Here is a 14,856-nt window from a genome sequence, read left to right as displayed (position 1 = left end):
AGAAAAAAAAAAAGTAAAAGTCTCCCACTTCATTCTTCAGGCCATATATACAATTTTGTTCTTTAGATAGGGTCTCTCATTGGTCTGGAACCCTTCTTTTGTGGAAGCATGACCCCAAGGGATCTGCCCATCTTTACCTCACTAGCCTTAAGCCAATATTTAAAAAAAAGATTCGTTTGATTTTATGTGTATGAATGTTCTGTAAATGTTCTGTGCACTGTATGCATGCCTGGACATCGGGGAGGAGGGTTTCTGAGTACAGACAGTCGTGAGCCACCATGTGCTCTGTACTGCTGAAGCATCTCTCCAGCCTCATGGGCAGCATTTCTTTGTGTGTGTGTACGAGTGCCTGTCCACTTGAGAGGTGGTGGGACCTGGAAGAATGGAACCAATAAATGAGGCAGACTAAAGTCTCATGCAATAACCAACTTTTTTTTTTTTTTTTTTGGTTTTTCAAGACAGGGTTTCTCTGTATAGCCCTGGCTGTCCTGGAACTCACGCTGTAGACCAGGCTGGCCTCGAACTCAGAAATCCCCCTGCCTCTGCCTCCCAAGTGCTGGGATTAAAGGCGTGCGCCACCACCGCCCGGCTGCAATAGCCAACTTTATTCAGAGCGTCCAACAGTTTATGCTCTGAGGGTTAAGAAGGGTCACATGAGTAAAGTTCTCATGAGTTGAAAACGTTTACAATCACAACTACAAGCCGCATGTGGCAAAGACCATGGCTTTCCATGGAGGCATATAAAGGATAGTTTAAACATTTAATTGGATAACAGTTGCAAATACTAATGAGTAATCTAATGTAAACTCAGCCCTATCTGCTACACCTGGGAGGAACGTGAGCGCACATTCCTAGAACAATTTGTTTTCTTGGAACGTTCTCACTAGCATTCAGAATTCTCACATGACTGCATTCCTGGACCCTCTGTTCAGACATACGTGTGTGTGTGTGTGTGTGCGTGCGTGTATGTGTGCCTCTGTGTGTTTGCATGTACCATATGGAGGTCAGAGATTGATTTTTGGGTACCTTTAATATTATATTTTTTTGAGACAGAATCACAACTGAATAAGGAGGTCATGACTCATTTAGTCTGACTGGCCAGTGCTCCCTAGAGCTTCTGCTGTTCTGTTTCTCCAAGGGTGGGATTACAAGTGACTGCTCCAGGAGTGGATTTGTGGGGGTGGGGGTTGAATTTATATCCACATGCTTGCCGGACAAGCGCTTTACAAATTGAGACCTCACCATAGTCCCCTGGCCCAGTCTTTTGTACTTGGGTTCTGAGGAGAGCATTAAGTTCCTTGTTCTTGCAGTGCAGTTGTTTTATGGCCTTTATCACTTTAGCAGCTGAGCAGCACAGTCCAAGAATCTATTTCTTTTTGAGGGCTATCAGGTGTTCCTTTGTGTATATAGACACATTTTTTTTTTTGCCCATCCATCAGCTGACAAATGATTAATTTTGCCATTTTTATAATGCTTAAGTCAGTGATGGTATATGTATCCCTTCCCTTCCAGTTACCAATTTTATATCATTTGCATATGAAAAATTTCAGGCTGGGGGCATAGCCTGACAGTGATAGACCTCCTACCTGGCATGTGCCTGGATTCAGATTCGATTCATAAAAAGCATAAGGAAAATGGAATTTATATAGTATAATGCAGTAATCTTTTCCTTTAGTTTTTTTAAAAAATAACATAATTAGTAAGGGAAGTGCTAATTTCCCCTATAATCTGCATGAGTTCCCTAGTCCATAAATTCTTCACTTACCTGGGTCTCTGAATTTTTTTTCTCTCTCAAACTCTTCAGCTACCCCATCTTCACCTATCCAGAGGAGTTTGATGGAGCCCCATAGATTGGTGTATGCACTTATTCCTTTTGTGGTAAGGTCACTATAATTTTCTGACTCTGTTGATGTCTAGCATTTTTCTACATTGTTTGTCTTATGCAACAAAGTGAATTTGTTCACGTTGTTTGTTATTGTATGCTTTGGATTGTAGTGCTAAGATGGTCTTTCTAAATTAAGAAAAAGTGATTTTCAGTTGGGCAGTGGTGGCACATCCCTTTAATCCCAGCACTTGGGAGGCAGAGGCAGGTGGATTTCTGAGTTTGAGGCCACCCTGGCCTGCAAAGTGAGTTCCAGGAAAGCTAAGGCTGCACAGAGAAACCCTGTCTCAAAAAATAACAAAAGAAAAAAAATAAGAAAGGAAAAGAAAAAGTGATTTTCTGCCATAATGAATTTCTTTAGTGGTTTGTGCTTAAAGTGACGAACACAAAATGCCTGGTTTGTATTAAAATCCCCTGTGAGTTTCTATTTACAGTAGAACTCATAGTCATACTTAACCCATCATCGAGAACAAAGGGTGTTTTTCTAACTTTCTGTTAATAAGCTATATGTAAAGTAAGAATCAGAAAGACAGACTAATAGGCCAAGAAACCATATTAGGAGTCTGTATATAGAAAGCCATGTAGGGAGCTTTGTTTTCAGCCCTGTTAAAGATCTCCCCATCATAGAAGACAAAAATCACTGTCAGGAGTCAAAAGCAGATCGGAAGTATTGCTGTGGCCAACCTTCATTTAAAGGCTCCTTTTAGAGACTGGCTCATAATAGGCTCCTGGAAAATGGCAGATAATTACATCTGCCTTTTACACCCTCTTGCCAGCTTGAAAATGGTCAGAACAAATTATCAGAGATTCCATTAAGCTGCCTTCTTGCCAGATCATTGTCCAGGCAAGTTATAAAACAAAGGAAAGCCCAGATCAAGCAGACAGACAACAAAGAAAAGCAAAGAAATCCCTGGAACCAGGCCCAGGGCTAATAATCTAAACACTCAGAATAATCTAAACACTCAGAAGGAGCGGGTCTCCATGTGCTACCCAACAGTTCTCAGTTCAGGGAGAAGCACGTGGTGCTAATGTGCAAAATTTAAACTAAAAGAAATTAGACAACATATAAAAGAGATAAGCCGGGCAGTGGTGGTGCACGCCTTCAATCCCAGCACTTGGGAGGCAGAGGCAGGTGGATTTCTGAGTTCCAGGCCAGCCTGGTCTACAGCGTGAGTTCCAGGACAGCCAGGGTTACACAGAGAATCCCTGTCTGGAAAAAAAACAAGAAAAAAGAAGTATAGCAAACAAAAAGAGAGAAGCCAGGTAGTCAACGAAACAATAAAGCCAAAGCAATTAAAAAGGGCTGTGATGGCATATGCCTGTTGTCTCAGTACTTGGACTACCTGCTTCGAGTTCAGCCTTGGCTAAAGAGTGAACTTTAGGGTTGCTAGAGCTACACAGTGAGTTGCTATATAGCAAATACTCTCCTCCCAAATCACATGCTTACTTAGGGACAGATTGGCCAGTCGGTCCCAGAATCTGAGGTTTAATGTGTCTGTGCTTACAAGGTGTGCAGTGAAGATCAGGTAGTAACCTGGAGAGGCTCCTGACTTAGATAGGAGTCTTGCCATTTACATTGTCCTGATTGTCGTTTCATTAAACAGAGGCAATCAGAACACAAAGAGTAAGAATAAATATGTTACTTATTATTTGGATGGTAATTCTTTTGTTCTACCCAGATCCCAAACTTGGGTGACTTCAAGGACTGCCGTCTGGCATTTGGTGCTTAGCAGCGGCTGCTGTGGCAGGTAGAAGCCTCAGTTCTTGGGTACCTAGTTTGCTCACCGTACAAGTGCTATATAGCTCCTAAGTGGTCAAAGACAGTGGAATTCTTTGTTCCTTTGTTCCAGCTGGCTTAATTAAAGCATTCAAATACACATTCCTCGGTCTTTAAAAAAATGATGTGTGTGATCACATGCATGCCATGGTATACTGGTAGAGATCAGAGGACAGGTTGCTGGACTTGAATTTCTTTTTTCTTTCATCGTGAATCCTGGGGATCCAACTTAGCTTGTCAGATTGAGCCACATCACTGACCTTCTGCAGAATCTGCTGCAGTTCTTTTGTAGGCCCGTTATGTTGGGATTCCTTAACTTGTATCTCAGGCCCATGTCATAGCGCTTGTCAGAAGGTCTGATTCCTTTGGCTGTAAGTTTTTCACAGCCCTTTGGAACTCTCCTGGTGACTAGGACTTGCCTTTCTGGCTTTTCTGGAGGCCTTTGTGTTTCTTCAGCATTAACTCTTCACCCTTATTTCTCACACTGCAGCCTCACTTCCTGCTCTGGCCACTCTGGAGCTCTTCACCATCTTCATCTTCAGCTGTTAACAGCTAGCCATCATTCTTGACCTGATAGCCTCCGCATGGATGCACTTGGCCAGGACCCTCTGCTGCTGCTTTGTGTTATCAGCCTAGCGTGCGCTACTAAATATAGGTAAGAAGAGACCTTGAGAGAAGTTGTTTATTGGGCCTGATGTTTCAGCATAAGAAAGCACAGTAGAATTTATCTAAGTTCCCAACCTTCCTAATACTGAGACCCTTTAATATAGTTTCTCATATTGTGGTTGACCCCAACCATAAAAATATTTTCATGGCTACTTCATAACTGTAATTTGCTACTATTTAGAATTGGAATGTAAATATGTAAATATGCAGGATATCTGACATGTGACTCCCAAAGGGGTTGTGACCCACAGATTGATTAATGCTGATGTAAACCAACTCAGTGAGACCAAACAACCTGTTTACACATACAGAGCCACTGAGGCTTGTGTTTTAGACCGTTCATAGCCAGAACCTAAAACCTGCGACATAAGTCGCCTTTCTTTATCATCAAGGGAAGGCCACTCCCTGTGCTCTAGGTAGAAATAGTTTCAGGGTCATCTAAGGTTCACCTTGGCTTATGATAGCAAAACAACTGGTACGGTTTCAGACAAACCTGGGTACGTTCAGGATCAGGGCAATCAGATGGGACTATCATATAATTTTCTTTCTTTTTTTTTTTTTTTTTTTTCTTCGGTTTTTTGAGACAGCATTTCTCTGTATAGCCCTGGCTATCCTGGAACTCACTCTGTAGACCAGGCTGGCCTCGAACTCAGAAATCCATCTGCCTCTGCCTCCCAAGTGCTGGGATTAAAGGCGTGCGCCACCACCTCCCGGCCCATATAATTTTCTTAAGGGATCCCTGGAATGTTCCAAAGATCTGTTGCTGGAATAAGAGTAGTCCAGCTATGTGACTGACAGTCCTTTTGTTCAGGATAATCAAGGCAGCAAGAGAGAGTTAAACAGCTGACAGTTAGAGAGTCTCATTCCCCTATCTCTTATTGTCTTATTTATAGAAAAATTCAAATCAAAGAGTCTTCACACTTAATCGTTTATCATTAATATTGACAGTGACTTTTCCTGTGAATAACATGTTTCTCAGTCAGAGTCTCAGGTCGATTCTCCTTAGTGGTCTGATATATCTCATGTAAGAAAACCTACTAAGGACCATCAGAGTACCTTGGTGTCAAGGTCTAGCACAGTTCCTTGAAATCGTGATTCAATAGGTTCTAAAACCAGAATAAAGACAAAAATATCCTCCAGGAAATTTTCCTCCAGGCCTTGCGTGTTCCTAGTTTTATACCATTGTGAAGCCACTTGGGAGAACTGAGCAGCATGTAAGCCCAAACTAGTTTTGTGTTTGGCTGGTTGGTTGGTTGGTTGAGAGTGTTTCCCACATAGTGGAAGAATTGAAGTAAGGAACTCTGCCTTACCTAGCCTACAAGGTCTCTCCTCAAAGGTGCAGCTTGTGATACTGGGTTAGGGCAGCACAATATAGAAATCTTAAATTTGCTGCTCTGACAATTTGACGTATTTGTGTGTACTTCAGTTTTGCAAAGAACTCATTTCACATCAGGGAATTGTGTACCTACCAGAACGTTTTAATTCTGAATTATGCAGCCTAGTGCTTTATAAATCAGAAAATCAGTACTATTGTAAGCATTCTAAGTCAGTGATTCTCAAATTCTCCATGCTTCCACAAAGCCAGTTAAAGCAGAGGCCACTGGGTTTTCTGCAGAGGGAAAGGCTAACACGACTAAGTTTAGGATCATACTAAGAAATGTTATATAAACCAACCTGAGCTAAGTTATTTGTTTTCTTGATTTCCAATTTCTTGAGTTCTTTATATATTTTGGATATTAGCCCACTGTCAGATGTGGAGTTGGTGAAGATCTTTTCCGATTCTGTAGGCTGCTGTTTTTAGGCATATACAATGTGGAATTGTCACTGTGGGCAGTGAGATTCATCCCAGATACTGGGATGATTATGCCACGGAAAACTGTTTCAGGATGAGCTTTGATGGAGCATGCTAGAGAGCCTTTGAAGGAGGGATACTGATTTAGCACGTAGTGCAAATGGGGGCATTCAAAGGAGCCATATATGCATAAATTGCCCAGGGGCTGTAATTAATGAGTTTGAGGACTAAGCAACATTTAAAAACTAGGCATAACATTAAATGAGAAAAAAATATGAGCTGGTTTTCTTATTTTACTAAAAAGTGTTCCATCAGTTGTACTATTCGGGATTCACAGCTAATATAGTTAAATTCAAGATCACAACCAGTAAGGCTTTAGGCAACCAGTTCATTTGTTGTTTTTCCTGACCTTGTTTGAGCTGTCTTTGGGAAATGGGGCATTATTTCTGCAGGCAGCTTATAGTTCCTCACTGTACTGAGGTTTCTTATTCTCAGGTTCTGGGATGAAGTGCTTCTTCCCTCAGTCATCTCCATATTGTTCTCTGACTTTTAAGCTTGTCTCGGAATGATTTAGTCAAGCAACTTAATAGAACTATTATCTGCCGCATTTCGTTTATCTGATATGAACATTAGAAAGAGACTTACAGTAATTTCCAAAGCTCTATACTCTCTTATTACCAGAGTGATTATACTGGTATGAGATCTCAAAAATCTTTCCTCTGGGGCTGGAGAGATGATGGCTCAACAGTGAAAACACTGGATGCTCTTGCAGAGGACCCAGGTTCGATTTCCCAGCTCCCTTAAGGGAGCTCACAACTGTCTGTAATTCCTGTTGCAGGAGATCCAGTGCCCTCTTCTGGCCTTTGCAGGTACCAGGTATTCATGCTGTGCACAGACTTACAGGAAGTCAAAGCACCCACCCCCCCCACACACACACAATAATTAAGTGAAACTTTTTTAAAAATCATTTCTCCTATCTAATTGAAACTTTTCATATTTTGACTACCACCTCTCCACCACCCCACCCCCACCTTCTACTTCCCAGTCACCACCGCTCTAGTTTCTGTCTGTGACTGTAATGGATTTAGAGTTCACAAAAGTAAGAAAATGCAGTATTTGCATTTCTCTAAAAGCCTGGCTTGTTTCACTTGATATGGGAAGTATCTGTCAAGGTTGTAGCTTTTGTCAAGTCCTTTTTCCTTTGAGACACAGTCCCACTCCATAGTCTTGAAATGACCTCAAAATGGCTATAGAGACCAGGTTTGCCTATAACTCACAGATAGCCTTTTGCCTCTGCTTCCTAAGTGCTGGGATTAAAGGCCTGCATAACCACATCCTTCTGCTTCAGCTCCAGAACAGAGACTTTGAGTTCAAAACAAATAGAAAGTTTTATACCACAGTTTCAGACTTTTTAATTAATTACATTCTTTAAAATTTAAAAAATTTGTAAACCAGTTATTTAAATTTAATTTTAAAAACACAGACAAGTGGGAGAGTGTATTTAACAATTACCAAAATGTTCTTGGGGGTTAAATGAAAAATGAATGTGTAAGCACTGTTCCATTGTCTATAGCTCCTAGATTATCTCTAATCATTTATTATTTACTCCAACAATATATATTCTGTGAGATAATACTGTCATTTTCATGAATTACACTTTCTAGTTCATACCATTGTTTCTTTTCTCATTAGCACAGTAAAGGTATATATTGCTAGTATGTCCATCCTCCAGAAGAGGAAGCAATGGCATAACAGGCTTCACATTTTTGCTCAAGATGTCCTGGTTCTGATCCAAACATAAGTGGAGAGTCCAACCTAGAAATTCTGGCCCCATGCTTGAGGCATGCAGGGAGAGTTAGGTATGATACACAAAACTGGGAAACAGAGAGTAGAACGGTATAGATTCAGACATGGCACATTGAAAGCCAAGATTGGTCCAGCAGCTTAAATGACTCACAATAAACTGTTCCTAAAAGAAAATTATTTCTCACACCAGAATGATTCGTAAACTTCCAAATCAGCCTAGCACAGAAATTGGGGGCTTTCAACAGATGAAAAAGGGACAATCCCAGCTCTTGTTTTAGCCTAAAAGATTCCAGGTATAAGAACAAGTTGGCCAGTGCCCTGGCCCTATAGCCAATTCCAGGTCATTTCAATGCCCTGGAACTCCCAGGGTTGAGCCCTGGCTAGAGTTTGGAGCTGGCTGGAGAATTGGGAGGTGGCTCCCTCAAGCTGTGTCTGAAGCAAACTTCTAGCTACACTTCTGGAAGGGATCAGAGGTTACAGCAGACAAGACCTGGTAGGAGATCAGAGGCCTTTTTCTTTCTCTCAAGGCCAGATTGAGATGAGACCACTGAATGGAGGAAGTAAGAGATGGGCCTAAGTCTTGGTTTCTGCAGGGAACACATCATTGTTTTTGGTGCTTGGATACAAAGCATCACTCAGTTGTTCTTGATGAGAGAAGGGTGGCACACCATTGAAAGGATCGTTGAGATTCTGGAGAAGGTTGTTGCTACCCGGAGTCCATACTCTGGGGATCCCATTTGGTTGAATTTTATGCAGTGTTCTAGGCCATTGGTTTCAGATTTCCACTACTGGTGAAAAGATTCTTATGAGTGCCAAGCCTATGCTAGTGTTGCATTTGAGGCTCTGGATGAACAGAGAAAGTAAAGCTTTATTTTTCTCCTTTTACAGCTTGCTAGCTGCCATCTAATTGGGAGCTCAGGAACTGACAAAGTTTAGAGGGTGATCTGTCTTCTGTTAGAAAAACCTACTGGAGACACTAAACTGCCCCAGGAATGAATGGGTCTGAGTGGACTTGTTGATGTGGCGCTTTAAGATACTTCGAGGAGGGCATGGGGGGGGTTAGCTTGTTATAGAAATAATATGCCTTCACAGTGAGAAATAGCACCCTGCACACTTAAGAGATTAATAAGGGAAAAGCTCTTTACTGGAAAAGTCTGGCCAGCTGTTGCTACTGCCCAAAGAAGAGCAGGCCTCCAGTAGACGATTTTACTAACTTATATACACACCTTAGGCTTATTCATTTTATAGTCTCTGTAATCCTTAAATTTCTTTCATGTCCAGGACCCAGCTTACACTTTGAACAATTTAAGAGGCAGGAGCCTTCAAGTCTGGCTACTTGGGCAGATGGGTGATTCATACAGCAAAGATTTTGCCAGAATTGTTTTAAAGTATGCTAGGGTTCTTTTCAAATAGTTGTTATCTGTGTTCCGCTTGGCTACCTGGCTGAATCACACCTTTCCTCATAAGATCGCACGGAATGCAGTTACCTACCAGGACTTAAAGTCAGCTGTGACCCTGTGGCTATGCAAGGACAGATCCTCAAGATAGAGGCCTGTTGAATGTCCATTCTTGGGGGATGCACCTCATGGCTGCTAAGTCCAGATAAACAGAGAGGGACATCCTAGCACAGCAAGTGTGCTTAGCTCAAACAGGCCTGGATAGCACATGACTCACCTCTGAGGGATTTTGGAGGAATCCATCCCTGAGCTAAGTTCTGCTTTCTGTAGTTTAATGTCTTCTGAGCAAATAGATTAGTGAGTCCTTTAGAACATCGAGGCTATCATTTTGAGTTTCTTCTGCATCAATCTCCTGGATAAGAATTGTTGGTCTGAGCCGGGCAGTGGTGGCGCATGCCTTTGATCCCAGCATTTGGGAGGCAGAGGCAGGCGGATTTCTGAGTTCAAGGCCAGCCTGGTCTACAGAGTGAGTTCCAGGACAGCCAGGGCTATACAGAGAAACCCTGTCTGGAAAAACAAAACAAGCAAACAAACAAAAAGAATTGTTGATGTGCAAATATGAGGACCCTTGTTCAAAACCCTAGCACCCAACAGGAAGCTCCACGGAGACTTGCTGCCAGCCAGCCTAGCCCCAGGTTTAGTGAGACACCCCATCTCAAGAGAATCATGTCCAGAGTGAAGAGCAGGACATTCTAAATCCTCCTCTGCCCCTGTACCCCAACACAAATTTTAAAAGATTCTGAAGATAAACCCCATTCATGTAGGGGTAGGGAGCAGCTAGCTGTTGGTGGAGGCCAGAAGAGGATATAGACATTAAACTACAGAAAGCAGAACTTAGCTTAGGGATGGATTCCTCCAAAATCCCTCAGAGGTGAGTCGTGTGCTATCCAGGCCTGTTTGAGCCAAGCACAGTTGCTGTGCTACGACGTCCCTCTCTGTTTATCAGGACTGAGCAGCCATGAGGTGCATCCCCCAAGAATGGACATTCAGCAGGCCTCTATCTTGAGGATCTGTCCTTGCATAGCCACAGGGTCACAGCTGACATTAAGTCCTGGTAGGTAACTGCATTCCCTGTGGGCCGGAAGAATTGGGTCCTGGAAGTCGGGAGGGTGGAGGGGCCAAGGTGGAAGAAAGATTAAAAGTCCTTGGTGGCCTGGGGGTGGTGGTGGTGGAGGCGGCGGTGGCGCATGCCTTTAATTCCAACACTTGGGGAGGCAGAGGCAGGCAGATTTCTAAATTTGAGGCCAGCCTGGTCTACAGAGTGAGTTCCAGGATAGACAGGGCTACACAGAGAAACTCTGTCTCAAAAACCAAACCAAACCAAACCAAAGCAAAGCAAAACAAACAAACAAAAAAAGCCCTTATTGGTTGAAGAGTTCCACTGAGCTGTCAAGCCTCAAACATTCTAAGGCTTGAATTAGAACACTGGTCAATGTCATTGTCTAAGTAGTGCCAATACATAGGCCTGATGAAAAGCTGCAACACAAGCTGCTGCCAAGAGCTAAGGAAGTCCTTGTTTCCCAGGTCCAAACAAAAGTGGTTACCACTTGCAGAGTGGAGGTCCTGATACCTCCATCTCTAACACTAATCACAGCAGTTCCTAACTAGGCCACCAGAGGGAGCACCTCTCCCTAACAAGGTGGAACTGGTTCCTAGCCATCTAGAGTTCACTACAAATCAAAATTCTCCCAAGTTTGCTTTATCTCCTCACATAGACAGTCTATGGAACTAGGTGTACATTTGGCAGAGGACTTGTACAGAGAGGAGAAATCAGCACTGGAGGAAATGGGAGATCATTCACAGTGTCACAGGCTGACACATCAGCAAAAGGTCTATCCCACACTAAAACTGTCTTGACTGGGACTGCACCTTCAGAAGCCAGAGCAATCTCCTAGAATCACTGTAGTGGTTTCCTCTGTGCATCCATAGAATTTGCAGAATAGCAATTCTAGTATATAGGCAGCCTACCAGGCTTAAGCCGTCAAGTTTCTTGTAAAGACAAGTAGGAGACACAGAAGAAAGGAGTTCAACAACTTCCAGTTAAAAGGTCAGTGGTCTTGTCACTGATGTCTTTGCTTATTGAAGGGAAATGAACATCAGGAATGCTCATAATTGGAACTTACTCTAGCCTGGTGTGATAATACACACCTTTCAGCCAGAAATCCTGGGACTGACGTGATAGATTCATAAACTCTTGGACCGACAGGGGAGATATGGAATCCCCCATCAGTATCATTTATGAGCAATTCTTCATATGTCTATTGACCAGATGTATGTATGTCTTTCTTCAAGAAATGTCTATTGAAGTCTATAGTATTAAATTGACTCATTTTGCAACTGAGTTCTCTGTTTGTTTGAGACAGGGTTTCTCTGTGTAGCTCTGGCTGTCCTGGAACTCACTCTGTAGACTAAGCTGGCCTCAAACTCAGAGATCTACCTGCCTCTGCCTCCCAAGTGCTGGGATTAAAGGCATGCAACACTGCCACCTAGTGCAACCAAGTTCTTTATAGATTTTAGCACTAGCCTTTTATTCGATGTTTGGCTTGTAGAAACTTCCTTGTAAGCCTGAGGTTGTCCCCTTACTCAGTTCTCTTGGCTGTACACTCCCATTTGTTTATGCTACTCCTTGTCTCCTAGTTGGTCTTTTGGTTAAATCTCCCCCTCAAATTAATTGTACAGACCAATGTCAATTTTTTTTTCTCCCGTACTTTTTTTAGGCCTCTTTTTCAGTTGTTTATGTTTTGTTTGACTGAAAGGGGATTGTTCCTGTTGTCCTTAACTGCGCACTTCAATGGTAGAACAAAAATGATTTTCTTAAATTAAACAAAGGAGTTTTCCTTCAACTTTGCCTAAAACCATACACATTTAAAAATGACAGATTACCCATTTTCAATGAGAATCTTTAGCTGAGTTATATACTCAAGTGGTAGTCATTTACAGTGGGACTCTTGTTTCCACTTGTGGCATCAATAGCATGAAAGGGATATTTCTAATTTCTGGTAAATTATGTCAAAAATACATTTGTAACAGTACTTGACAGAAAGATTAATTGTAAGATTAATTATCATCAGAAGTTATAGTCATTTTTTCTTTTTAAACTCAGGGCCACAGAAGCAGGAATGCAATTGCAGCAGATCTTTACTTCAGGTCTCCTTTCACAGAGTAGCCTTAAACAGTTTGTAGAAGGAGGCCACCCACAGTTACACCCATTTGTAAAACCCTGAAAAGGAAGTTGAGGTCAGGACACATCGATTGGAGACTCCAGTTTGGCTGCATGCCAGATCTCTCCCCAGATTCCAACACAAATTAAGTCCAGCCCCCAGGACACAAATAACAACAGACCATTCAAACTGGCCTAGGTATGCCTGTTCTGCTTTTGTTGGGCCAGGAAGCCGCTGAGATTCAATCCATGCTTTAAGAACTAAAGACCCTTCCGGAAAGGCCAGGTTGGGTGTGAAAAGTTTCTGTAAAAGAACTCTGGTATTTAACGCTAGGAGAAAGACTTTCCTGTTCAGGTAACTGGGAGATCCTGGGGCCTCTGGCTAAGTCTTCATGCGTCTAGTTCCTGATTTTTTCGCTTCATCTTTTTAAAACATTTTATAGATGACTTATATTTAACTTTAGGGACTCATACCTGCTAGGTAAGCACTCTACCACTAAGTTGTACCTCCAACTCTTGATTAATCTTTTCTGTAAGTTGTAACACAGTTAAGGGCGAGGCAGAGGTATTGAGAATTTCTCCTCAACTTTGGCCAAAATTCTGTACAAATTAATTTGCCTGTTTTATTTATTTTTTATTTATTTTTATTTATTTATTTGATTTTTCGAGACAGGGTTTCTCTGTATAGCCCTGGCTGTCCTGGAACGCACTGTGTAGATCAGGCTGGCCTTGAACTCAGAAATCCGCCTGCCTCTGCCTGCCAAGTGCTGGAATTAAAGGCATGAGCCACCACTGCCCAGCAATTTGCCTGTTTCATACAGATGGATTTTTGTATTAATAGTACATGCAAATATTTAGGCCCAAAGCCAGGCCATATAGCTAGAGGATCTATCAACTGGGTGGACGGTGTGTTGGAGGTTTTAGAATTCTAGGGTGTGTAAGAGCCTCATTACAAGCCAGTCAATAGACACACACACACACCCCTCTCTTGAAAGGTAATCAAATGCCCATTATGAGTGATCTCCTTTTTCCCAGGTGCCGATTTCTCCTCTCTGCACTAACCCTCTGCCTAATACACACCTACTCCCATAGACTGTCTGGGCGAGAAGGTAAAGTCAATTGGAGAGAATTTTTGACTTTGCAACACTTTCACTTAAAATTGGTTATGAGGTAGGAATGATTGAGTCTTATGGAAAGAGTCTCAGGGAACATAGCTTAAATTTTTTTTAGTCACAGTGCTTATTTACTATAAGTTACAAGGGTGTGTTTGCTTTCTTTTTAATCATTACTTGAGAGGAAAATATCATAATGTTTCTAATAACATGTATGGAAACTGTTCTCTTAATGTAGTAGAATTTAGATTGTAGGCACGGGAATGTGTGTAGGTCTCTCTCTCTCTCTCTCTCTCTCTCTCTTTCTCTCTCCCTCTTTCTGTGTGTGTGTTTGTGTGTGTGTGTGTGTGTGTGTTGGAAGCAAGATCTTTCAATGAAGCCAGACTGGCCTGTACTCACTGTATCCCTGACTCTGCCTCTCCAGTGCTGGAATTATACCACCATACTTGACTTCAGTTCACTTTATACAGTACTTGGGAGGCAGAGACAGGCGGATTTCTGAGTTTGAGGCCAGCCTGGTCTACAGAGAGAGTTCCAGGACAGCTAGGACTATACAGAGAAGCTCTGTCTCAAAAAAGCCAAAAAAAAAAATTATTTTATAATTTGTGTATGTCAATAGCTTTTTTTTTTTTAAGATTTATTTATTGTTATATGTAAGTACACTGTAGCTGTCTTCAAATGCACCAGAAGAGGGCATTAGATCTCAGTCCGGGTGGTTGTGAGCCACCATGTGGTTGCTGGGATTTGAACTCATGACCTTCGGAAGAGCAGTCAGTGCTCTTACCCACTGAGCCTTCTCACCAGCCCTGTCAATAGCTTTTATGGATGCTTCATTATTTCTGTTAACAAGAATAGATTCCTAGTATATTGTTGGATTATTTAGTTAGTGAGCACTCGAAGATATCAGCTATAGAATACTACTGCCAATAGATGATACGCCACATAGTGTCTCTTGTTTCATTCATTGTAAAAGTTCAAGTCAGTTTCTAAGCTTACAGAGATTTATAATTGTGCTTTCTTCTTTCCAGGTAGATATCCAGTGTTGTCAACATGTAGTTTTCACAATGTGTGAAGTTTTGAAGAGTGACCAGGGGATGGAAGTATTGGACTAAGGAATGGTAAAAGGCCACAAATATCAGTGTTTTTTAACCATTATTTAATTGCTTTCATGTTTATTAGATTATTTTAAGTAAGTGTGTGTGTG

The 14,856-nt window shown here is 41.9% G+C and overlaps 1 protein-coding gene across 1 annotated transcript in view; it reads left to right on the top strand.

The window, feature by feature from the left end:
- Positions 1-14,856, top strand: part of Slc25a53 (solute carrier family 25 member 53) — a 54,907-nt gene that overhangs the window by 4,963 nt on the left and 35,088 nt on the right. Inside the window, exons 4-6 of the mRNA XM_031376749.1 lie at positions 1,805-1,878; positions 4,150-4,314; positions 14,681-14,770. The gene's annotated coding sequence lies outside the window, so the exon portion shown is untranslated. The remainder of the gene's footprint in view (positions 1-1,804; positions 1,879-4,149; positions 4,315-14,680; positions 14,771-14,856) is intronic.

This window comes from Mastomys coucha, chromosome X, assembly GCF_008632895.1.
Source record: "Mastomys coucha isolate ucsf_1 chromosome X, UCSF_Mcou_1, whole genome shotgun sequence".
Classification (NCBI taxonomy): Eukaryota; Metazoa; Chordata; class Mammalia; order Rodentia; family Muridae; genus Mastomys; species Mastomys coucha.
The sequence above is the reverse complement of the archived record's forward strand: the minus strand, read 5'-3'. Positions and strand labels throughout refer to the sequence as shown.